The following is an 11,559-nucleotide window of genomic DNA, read 5'->3' as shown; positions in this document are numbered from 1 at the left end:
CTATGATTGATAGTTCTACTTTTACATGTAACATATGTAGGTGGTTTTGCTTTATATTTCATAACAGCGTAAATAGAGTACTGCATGTGCTACGTGTTCTGTATTGGTATATAACTAGTACAGCAACCTCTGTACAAGAGCCAAATGCCATCCAGAGACTAGACTTGGCATACATTTGTCAAATTCAGGAAAGGGAAAGCAAATTTCAGTGTGTTGGACAAACTGTACTTGCTTAAAATTTGAGCTTTTCTAGCTAATAATGAGGCACATTAAGATTAAATTAGCTCAGCTGAACAAATGAAAATGTGGAATTGCTATGAATCCCAAGGAGTAAATTCAAGTGTGGGTATTAACAGTTGACACCCCACCCCCTAACCTGTGAAAGGGCACTTGATCTTCAGGTCTGAGAAACAGCTTGGCCTTGTGCTACTCCTTGGAACTGCAATGCTGGGCCATTTAACCAGGAGTGTGGTTAAAACAAGTCCGTCACAGAACCACAGAAAATGAGTTTGCCAGGCTGTTTCGTCCTATAGCCTGAAGGCTTAGATTAACAACCTGTATCTAAGCTACAAATTTTGGTTCTTCAAAGGTTGTGGAATCCTCCCCATAGAAGGCTCCAGAGCTCCACTGGTTTTATCAGTCTGAGAAAATCACCCTTGCTTAGACTGTGGGTTAGATTGAATTTTTATCCAGAAATTAACTGATTCAATCTGTAACATTTAAAATTAATAATGAAAATATCTTCTTGGTTAAAAAGAAAAGCAGTAGGTTTTGTTTCTCATAAATGCATATTGTGCTGATCATTAGCTTCATCCTTCTCTGAGCTATGCCAATTTTGTGATGAGATCCATGAGAATGTCTAATAACTGGCAGATGATTTGTGGCTGCTGTTACAGGCATACGTCAATGAAATACAAGGTCTGGTTTTAATACCAAGGCACTAATCCTCACATCTCTGTTTACTGACCCTATGTCTTGGACCTCGTATGTGAAGTAAAACCAAAGTAAACTGATGCAAGGGCTTAACACGTTGACCCTTGGCAATCTTTGTCCTTGCTGTTATGAGTAGCTGTTAAAGAATTCTTCAAGGAGATAGTGATTCACTGTGGCAGCACGTGCAGTCATCACAGGGGTCACTGATGGCTTTGTTATAGCTTGACCAGGAAGAGAGTAGAGTCCAAGCCTTGAGCTGAACCTTTGCAAAAAATAGCGCCAGAGGAACCAGGTCTGAATTGGTGGGTAATCCACACAGGTGATCGGATGTGATGAGAATCACCCATGCTCAAAGGGAAATGAAGGCTTCCTTTTTTTCCAGTATCCCACTTGCCAAATTAAAGCACTTGTTAAGCACCAGCCCCTGTTTGTTTACGCAAACCCTTACATACATTCCCAACATTACTTATCTGAACAGTCCCCCTGCAGTGAGTGCTTTCAGGGCTGTGATCAAGCTGGTAACTGGTAACAGTCATGAACAAGCGCAGCACAAGTGCTTTTGGTGTCCTGATATTCCTTCCCTAGGCTCACGCATTAGGGACTGGGTGAGCTATCAATAAGTTATAATAAGATTTCTCAGTTTTAGATTTGGCAGCTTTTGCTGTTTATTTCTCTCTTACATTTGCTTGTAGATTTAAACTAAGCAGTGTTTTCAGGTAATTGAGACACTTGGGAAAACTGGTATTAACAAAATCTATTTTCCTGCATAAAGTGTTTGGCAGAAAATGACAGGCTTTCAAGTGCTTTTTTCTTTTTTAAATGCTTTTGGCTGTTATTAGCGAGGGTTAAAAAAATCTCTAGTGTGAACAATTGACTATTCACCCAGCATAAAATGACTATGGCTGTATTAGCTCCTGCCCTTAGGGAGCACTGTAAAGTCTTGGTAACAATATCACAGGCATTTTGGCAAGTACAGATAAAAAGAGAAGGCAAAAATTATAATGAAGGCTTCTGCCCAAAGATAAGCTTGAAACTATCATAACTACTATAAAAGGAGCCACTCTTGAGTGCTTCCCCAGACTGCTGACAGGAAGGATATCGAATCGCTGAGGACTTTATGCTAGCTCTGCCGTGAGTCTGGGGACAATCCAACCAAGTTTCACTTCCAGCCTCTTTTTTTCCAGCTAAGTGCAATCTGGCAATTTTCTATCCTGTTTAGGAAGTGTTTGTGGCTGGATGAAAAACAGAAAACCCAAATGATGAATGGCTATGAAACAAACACATCCTGGAAGTAGAGCAAGGGTGGTTGCCTGGAGAACTGAAAAGGATCTGGAACGAAGTCTAATAGGACTGACCAGAGTCCAGATTCCAGCTTCTGCCACATTTCACTACTGGGCCTGTGGTATTTCCCTGTGTACTGGATCCCCAAACTTCACCATTTGTGCCTTTCGGCACGTTCAGTGCTGTGCTCCACCAGGGAGTGCACAGGGCTAATTTAGCTGAAGAGAGATCCGGGGGTGGAGGTTGTTCTCCACAAGGTTTCACAGCAGATGGAGTAGATCTCAGGCAATTGGAAGTGTCAGAGATGTATGGAAAAGCCTGTATTTAGCTTCCATGTCTATTTAGGGCTGCAGCAGAGCTCAAAGGCTGAGCTTTATATGTAGACAATGGTTCTGTCCACCTTTTGTTTAAACATGTTCGTTCAGTGGGAGGCCTCTAGCTCAGGTATTCCTTGGGTTAAGGGTGTCTGCAGTGATATTTTGGGTGAAAGCCTCCATTCTTGTTGAAATGAGGCCAAGAAAGAAAGAATTACAGCTCAGAAAATAACTGGAGGGAGCCAGGATCCTTGCTGTTCCAGCAATGTCTCTGGGGCTGTTTCCTAGAAGACCTAACATGCAGATGTCCCAGCGATGAGGGAGCAAAGCCCAAATCTTTCTGCTCAAGTTCCTGAGGCCATTTCTCCTCTCAAATCCATGACTCTCTTGTTCCCTGTGTTGCATCCAGTTCTGCTACACAGCCCAACAGCGGTGGGACTCACCAGCCAAACACTTCCACAGCCAAAAGGGTTAGGGTCATACCCAGTTTAGACCTACTAAAGGAGGCCACACTAAAAAAAGAAATTCAAAGGACAACTCATGTTCTCGGTTTTATGTCTAGAACATTCAGTAGGTTTTGGGAACCCAGCATGACATGAGCCTCTCTCTGTTTAATGTGATTTTCATTAAGTCTGTCTCTGATTTTTTTCATCAGAACATATATAGCATTTTCTTAATACACTATACTGCACCTCTTCCCCTAATGAGCAGTACTTACTGCTGGGCAATCAAATGCAGGCAGAGTAACCTTTTCACCCACCTGTCCTGAACACATCTCTTTGTGCATTTATTAACATTGTGGGGTATTTCATTAGTAGAAGCCAAACAGAAGCATCAGCCATCCATTACTGAAGGCATTATGAGGCGTGGTTTATGAATATTCCATGGATCTGAATTAATATGTAGCAAGAATTAGGTGACACAGCCCAGCTTCTTTCAAGGACTACTTCAGGGCACACTTTGGTTGCATATTCCAGCTCTTTAATTTATTTGTTCAATGTAATCAAACACTTGTTTCTAAGACAGCTGAAAACATGCTGTTGAGTCAGTTCAGGAAGATGAATGGACTAAAACCCACTTGTTGTGGGTTAACCCACCCAGTAGGCAGCTCAACCCCACACAGACGCTCGCTCACTCCCCCCTCCTCCCCCGCCCCCAACAGGATGGGGGAGAGAATTGGAAGGGTAAAAATGGGAACACCTGTGGGTGAAGATAAAACCAGTTTAATAGGTAAAGGAAATGTGCATGCTGCACATACAAGCAAAGGAAACCAAGGGATTCATTCACTACTTCCCATTGGCAGGCAGATCTTTAGCCATTTCCCGGAAAGCAGGGCTCCATCACGTGTAACTTGGGAAGACTGTAACTCCAAATGTTCCCCTTTCTTTCTTTCTTCTCCCCCCAGCTTTTATTGCTGAGCACGGCATGATATGGTACGGAATACCCCTTTGGTCAGCTGGGGTCAGCTGTTCCAGCTGTGTCCCCTCCCAGCTTCTTGCACACCCCCAGATTACTTGCTGGCAGGCCAGTGTGTGAAACAGAAAAGGCCTTGATGCTGTTTAGCAATAGCCAAAACACTGGTGTGTTATCAACACCGGTTTGGTCACAAATACAAACCATAACACCCTACAAGCTGCTGTGAAGAAGATTACCTCCATCCCAGCCAAAACCAGTGCACTGTTACACTTCTGAGGAGTTTTTGTTAACATTTCATTGCTAATTCAGAAAAATAAAATAATTTCTCAAGTTGCAGAATTATTTCTGTGCATGGGTAATTTCTAATCTGTTGCTTATAGGATGTTTTAATAACTGTATGACAGCTGTTCAAAGCCAATTTTAACAGGGGAGGGAAATCATTATACATTACCTCAAGACTATTTAGTAGTTTAATATGTTCTATAAATGTTGATAGATGTAAATAGCTGCTGTATTTCACTGCAAGAAGCAGTGTCCCAGTCAGACTGGCATAGGCTGATGCTCCCTTTGTGCTAGTTCCAGTTGGCAAATGGTTCCTGTTCTGTACTACTTTACCCTTCATTTTTCTAGACTGTATCTTTTTAAGAGCTACAGCTGAATTTCAAGGGGCACATGTTTTTAACATATTTCACAGACTATTTTCCTATTTGAGAAAGTGCTCTGGAACATTGACTCCGCTTGTAAGATTTCAGGGGAATACATTACCATGCTTCAAGCACTTAGACCCATTCCCATATTGGCATATTGGTCAACATTAGTCTTGTATACCACCAGTTCTAAAACTTATCTTCAGGAGGAAAGAAGACTTAAGCAATTGGGCCATCTGTGTATCTGTGTGTTTCTTCTCCCAGTAATTTTTTTGAACCCATGAGCAAATTTCGGCTAAATTTGGCAGAGGGAAACAGGTCGATAAAATCATATTGCCACAGGTTATGTCAAAGTAGAGGACTAAATAGAGAAGATGGGTCACAGAATTGGCAAAACAGAGGAAGTCTGCAGTATGATCATTGTTAGACACCAGAGGATCAACATGAATCAAACATGAATCAAAAAACCTCCAAAGAATTTTTTCCAAAACACTGACACCTGTTGATTTAAAGATGATTCACAGTTTCTGGATCTTGCACTTCCTGACTGAAAATTATGTTGTTTCCAGCTTCCCTGCTATTTTTTTCCACAAAAGATGTCTGACTTGGGAATCATCAATAGCAGAGATCTTAGCAGCCAACACTAGGGTTGGCCCACACAACTGGGTTGTCTGTCTTGGGGCCATATTTCTCCTCTCAGATGGAGCTTACAGTAAGAACATGGTTAGAGCAGTTGTGGAGCTTGGGAAACACTTTCCTGTGGAGAGGTGCAACAGCTGGGGACGGGTGTAAACTACAGAAAAGCAGAACATTGAAACTCAGGAGTAAGTGCAGTCTCTGAAGATGTTGACAGAGCTATGAGGTCTCTTCAGAGTCGTCAACTCTAGGTTTCCTGCAGTCAATATCCATTTCTTTCTGATACCTGAACTAAAGCCCTGCATCCTGGCAGCTGGACCAGGACTTGCAAACTTGAATATCATAAATAAAACCTTGATGAGCACTGGAATATGACTAATTCAACAGAAAACCTTGCCCAATTTTTGGTACCCATTGGCTTTCTGCCTACATGCATACTGCCAATATTGCCACTAATAAAATTCCTGTTAGCATTGTAAATCTGCTTTGCCCTCTACTGCATATGCTTTGGGACTATCTGATAATTCAAAGCATCAGGGAAAAATGTTAATTATTGAGTACAAACTATTTGAGGTGCTACACTGCCATGAGACCTCCTGTCCCAGATTTCTGTTTATTATAGGCCTTTTATATCCATAAGTGAGCAATAAGGAGGTGGGTGGGTATTTTGCAACTTACTCTTGGCCAAGATGTTCATCCTTACCAACTGAAATCATTCTGTTCTCTCCCAACCTCTAATTTGAGAAGGTAGGAGGAAGTTCACCTTTTTAAGAGCTTTTTTTGTTCACATAAAGTCTACCAAAGCCCACAAAGTTTTCTGTAAACTACTGTCATGGTTTAACCCAGCTGGCAACTCAGCACCAAGCACCCTCAGTGGGATGGGGGAGAGAATCAGAAAGAAAATAAAAGGTTAGAGCCGAGGGCTGAGATAAAGACAGTTTAGTAAGAGAAAATAATAATAATAGTAATAATGAGAATGATAACAGAATATACAGAATATACAAAACGAATGATGCACAATGCAATTGCTCACCACCCGCCGACCGATGCCCAGCCCGTCCCAAGCCGCGAGCAGTCCCCGAGCCGCGAGCAGTCTCCCCGCGACCGACCGACCAACCTAACTAACCCCCCCGAGCATGACGTGGTATGGTATAGCCCTTTGGTCAGTTTGGGTTAGCTGTCCTAGCTGTGCTCCCTCCCAGCTTGTTATGCCCCTGGCCGAGCAGGAGAAGCTCAGAAAGTCCTTGAGTAGTCTGAGCACTACCTAGCAACAGCTGAAAACATCAGTGTGTTATCAACATTCTTCTGGTACTAAATCCAAAACACAGCACTATGCTAGCTACTATGAAGAAAATTAGCTCTATCCCAGCCAAAACCAGGACAACTACAGATTATGAAATCCACCAGTGGACTCTTAATTATTTGAACTTCCGCACATGATCAAGTACTTCGTTGAATGAGTGTCTGTATTTCAGACCCAGGGTTGTTCTGGGGAGAGGTTCTGGGGCAATTCCTCTTTCTTTACGGTCTCTAGACCTAACAGAATGAAGAAATCTATCACACAAGCAAGATCACTAGGATTAAATTCTTTGTGTGAGGTTAGAACATTGCCTACAATTTAAAGAAAATAATACTTGTTTTCAGTTGGAAGCGTTCACAAATGAATCTCTTCCAAAACATCTAGCACTAAGCTAGACACTGTCTGCAAGGCGCTGTGCAGAGTGCTGCTACATTCTGCTGTGCTGAGCTCCTTATCATGCTCACTGATTGTCAGCCTCTTTCAGAGCGCTGTACACATCTTATCAAAGGATCTTATGGACTCACAGGTTAGCAGTGAAAGGATGGGCACATCTATACCTATGCATGATTACATGGGGAATCTGTTCTCATTCCCTTCATTATAACTTTGCCCACGGTGACTGGAGCATGTGTTTACCTGGAGAAATTGCATTGTGAAAGGAACTTATGACATACTTCCAGCTGCCTCTGAGCTCTATGATTTTGTCATTACTGCTAAATGCCAATTTCCTCTCAGATTTGGAGTCTTGAGTTTGGAAAAGAAAGCTGTCACTGTGTAACCAGATACATAAGCAAGTGTTGTTCAGAACCATATGACAAAGGACAAGAGGAGACTTCCAAATCTTGTGTTGTCACAGCCATATACCTGCGCAATTCACTGTCTCTCCTCACTTCTCACACAGTTTCTCCTTATCTCTTACATGCCCATCATTGTAGAACCATGTTTTTGGTCCAGTCAGTTAGAAACAGTGCTGTTGGAAACAAACCAATGATTTGTAAGAAAGAATTAAACATTGGCAGTTACCCCTCTCAAATAGGACTTTTGATGCTTGTGTACAGTATTTATAAGAAATGTTAGTCCAACACAGTGTAATAAAACAAAAGTAATCTAAAATCCTGATAAGGGATTCCAATAATACGTTTCAGTGTGCAGAAATCCCATTTTCCTGATGCACAGTCACTGCGCCTCTTATTACAGTTGGTGTGTATATATACATAAGCAGACTTTCACCACCCCAGAAATCACATGTATGTCCTGTCAAATAGCATTTGATGTTTCAGATGAAAAGTCGGGCCAGAAGTGACATATTACTCATTGAAATGAAGGACATGTCACACACAATTTCCTCTTCGTGTGAGGCTGAGTCAGTTTGCCCCACCGTCTGGCACATGAGATGTGTCGATGGCAGTGGTTCCCATTACATGCACAACAACTGTAGCTCACTGGTTAGATGAGCAAGTCCCAGTATCATCACTGCCAGCTGTCTTATGTACTATTTCAAACTGCTATGAAATGTGCGGATGACTATAATATGGGATGTGTCATGGGCTATGCTCATTTGGCTTTGCTCATCTGAACCTTTGACATTGTGTGGGGTTCCTCATCATGGCTTGCTCTGGTTCTGCTGTGGATTAGGCTGCATCTCAAGTTATTTTCAGAATAAGGGAAGGATGTGTTAATAGTCTTGCTGTCTTAACATGAACAGATGTGAAAATTGGCATGATGCTGAGATAGGGCATATAAAAAACAGAAATAGAAATTTGCATCAAACTTTGGCTCAGCAATAATTCTGGGAGTGTAATTTTAATCTAGTCTAATTAGCCTAATTTCTATGACTACTGATTTTTCAGCACATGTCTCTAAAGAATCATATTTAGGAAAATAGTAGCAAAACTTGCAGTTGTCACAGCAGATGCAGTGCCAGTCCATCTAAACAGGGAAATTGGTAGATTCAGGATTTGATACCACTTTTTGAGAAAAAGATTATGGTATAAACAGAAAATATACTGACATAAATTCTTGCATTACTTTTGTCTTTTATGAGATGAAGCCAAGGATCATTCTCAGATGTAAGCCAGGTCTCTGGCTGAGATTCAGCACTTTTTCAGTGGATGTGGATCATGCTTTTCTTAGCCTATTAGGCCTGAGATGGTAAAACTTCCAGCTAGAGTAGGAATTTCCTCATCCTCCTGTTCTCCACTGCTGGATAGATGCTTTGTGAAATGTAATTCAAGAGTTTCTATTTTTTTTTGAGTCCCAGGGATTGCTCCACGAAGATCTCTCATGTATGAAATTTGCTTTCCCTGCTCCCAGACAGGGTCTAAATGTGGTGACTGCAAAGGGGCACTACATGGTGGAGTTATTAGTGGGACAGATTGGGAAAGAAGATTTGGTAGTGAGATACGTCAGTTCAGCTTAAGTTCCTTGTGATATCAGTTTTGTATATTCACACAGAAAGATGATGGGCATATTTAATAAGTCCTCAAATACATAAATAAATAAAAATTATCATCTGAATTGCCTGAAATATTAAAGAACTTTGATAAATAAATTACAACATTTTCAATATGGGTCCCATTATGAAACATTTTATTAAAATGGCTGTAACTATACATATGCTTGCAATCTGTCTTAATTATTTGAAGAGCCTAAATGAGGTTCTCTGAAGTCCTAGACTAGCACCCTAACCACTAAACCATCCCACCCTTTCCTGTGTGATCCTGGGGAATTACTCATTTTTGCTGTCTTTACATTTGTTTGTTTATTTTAGTTCTTAATGGAGGAACTAATTAGCAAATGTGGATATAATGCTGACTCAAGAACTCATTGCTGGATTTAATCTATAATTTAATTTGCCTCAGAAAAACATAGCAGCAATGAAAAAGGATTGGTCAATGTCACATGATATTGTATGAATGCTACCAATCAATCCAATCCTTTACTGTCACATACATCACTGTAGAACTGGTGAATTCCTTAACTTCATTTATATTGCCCCTGATTTACATAATCATCACAGGTGAAACAATATTAGACCTTCTAATCTCTTTCTGCCATTGCTCAGAACACCTGCACATTTCATTCAAGGTTTTGTTGAGCAAGGACTGAAAAGAAACCCCCAGGGTTTGGCCAAGGGAATAAATAACTCTGTCATCTGGGAATATAAGTGAGAAGACAGGACGAAATGTCAATTGGGAATTATTATGCAAAACAGAAGGAACGCAGAAAGCAAAACAATGTTAAAATTTAATTTGTGTGTTTTAATATTATTGTCTTTTTATGTTTTAAAGGCACAATATAAAAATAAATATGACAAAGGGATAAATGCATCTAGTATAATTAGCATGAAAATTACACCTCATTTGTTTTCTGGATATTGCTTTGTCTGGATTATAAATGGCATGTAGGTACAGTAGGACGTGAAATATCTCAGAATATTAAATTCTTTTAAGATGGCGCCAGGGGGGCCTTGATGTCTTCTTTTATTCCTGACTCAAATTTATTGTTCTCATGTTGTCAGCAATAACCCTTCCACAAAAATGCACTCTCTATCCCTGGTCTGAGCTCTGCCAATTTCTAGGGCGCTGTCTACAGCGATAGCTAGTGCAGGAAAGTTTTATACCGAGTGGAAATAAGAACCTGTTCCCTCACCATACTGTTCTCAGACAGAAGCTGAGATTGTGCCCATCTTTTTACTTTATGAAGTGTCCAACAGACATTCATACACTGCAAATTGTAACAACTCAACATTTTTTAATGAGATACAAGCGTTAAAAGAAGATTTGGTGTTCTTGGTGTTTGGGTATTTGGGTCTTATCCAGTGTTCCGCTGTCCAAAGTAGTTGTGTAGGGGCACGTTTTCAGAAATCTCCATTTAACACCAGGAATGATTATTCACTAGCAACCATCTGATAAAGACCAAAACATGAACTGCAAAACCTAAGGGTCTGGTTTTGGTTTAGAAATGCTCTGCCCAAACCTGTCTGTTAGAGGAGCCTGCAAGTGGCACTTTGCCCGCTGACTTTGGGTCTGGTTTACATCATTCCAGCCAAGGAAAGAATCTTTGACTACAGTGGAGTTCAGATCACCTGCCTGACAGCCACAAATTCTGTTGTTTTCCATTATGAAATAACTTATTTTTGAGAATGGATTTCCTCAAGCTCCATTTAGAGGTGTTTCAAGAGCTTTTTTTTTTCCTTAATCCAAAGCTGGTGGGCAAAATTCTGGAGTTGTCAGATGCACAGATCTGACAAAGTGGCCCATGGGCTTTAGTCAACCACATGAAGTTTTTTGTTTGATTTCCCAAACTATAAGCGAAACATCCCACAGGTGATATTTTCCCTTCCCCAAACACCAGCATAAGTGCGTGTACTTCTTTTAAGAAAAGAGGGAGCATATATTACTGAAATGACTACTAAAAATGGTATTAGAATAAATAAAACCCACAGAAGAGGGAAACAGTACTTTACAAAAAAAGTTTGGAAGTGATTTATGTGAAAATTTTAATGACATGATCTTTTTTAAAAGCCAGCTGGTGCTATTACTTTGCTAACTATCAAAAGAAGAAAAAGAGAATAGAAATGTGTGAGGAAATAATTTTTCTCCATCTAAATGCAAAGAGAAAATAGTTGAAATATTTACTGCAAAAATGAATGGCATTCTAAATGCTATTCTGGCAAAAGTCATTCTATTTGGAAAAGTTTCAGTAAGTGGAAATTCAGAATAGATCTGGACTAGAAATTTTGAAAATAGACATATTGCAGGTTCTGAAAAATAAATAAGCACTGATGGTGTCTGAAAAGGGAAGGATTAAGTTATATGCCCTGAAAACCCTTATTAAACTCCTTGTTTAAGAGCTTTTGATTTAACCATAGTATTTCTTGAAATTGTTTTTACTTATGAACATTTATAGCTGATTATAGCCTATAAATTGTAGTCCAGGAACTAAACAAAAATGGCCGGGCAGTTAAGAGAAAAAGAAAATTTATATATAGGACCTCTTTGTTTTTTCATAGCGATTTAACAGCTGAAAG

At 40.3% G+C, this 11,559-nt stretch overlaps 1 long non-coding RNA gene across 1 annotated transcript in view; it reads left to right on the top strand.

Moving 5' to 3' along the window:
* Positions 1-7,537, top strand: part of LOC118452032 — a 14,099-nt gene extending 6,562 nt beyond the window's left edge. Inside the window, exons 2-3 of the long non-coding RNA XR_004841668.1 lie at positions 6,000-6,009; positions 7,527-7,537. This is a non-coding gene — a long non-coding RNA (uncharacterized LOC118452032). The remainder of the gene's footprint in view (positions 1-5,999; positions 6,010-7,526) is intronic.
* The last annotated feature ends 4,022 nt before the right edge of the window (positions 7,538-11,559 follow it).

This window comes from Egretta garzetta, unplaced genomic scaffold, assembly GCF_000687185.1.
Source record: "Egretta garzetta isolate BGI_Z169 unplaced genomic scaffold, ASM68718v1 scaffold53, whole genome shotgun sequence".
NCBI lineage: Eukaryota > Metazoa > Chordata > Aves > Pelecaniformes > Ardeidae > Egretta > Egretta garzetta.
The sequence above is the reverse complement of the archived record's forward strand: the minus strand, read 5'-3'. Positions and strand labels throughout refer to the sequence as shown.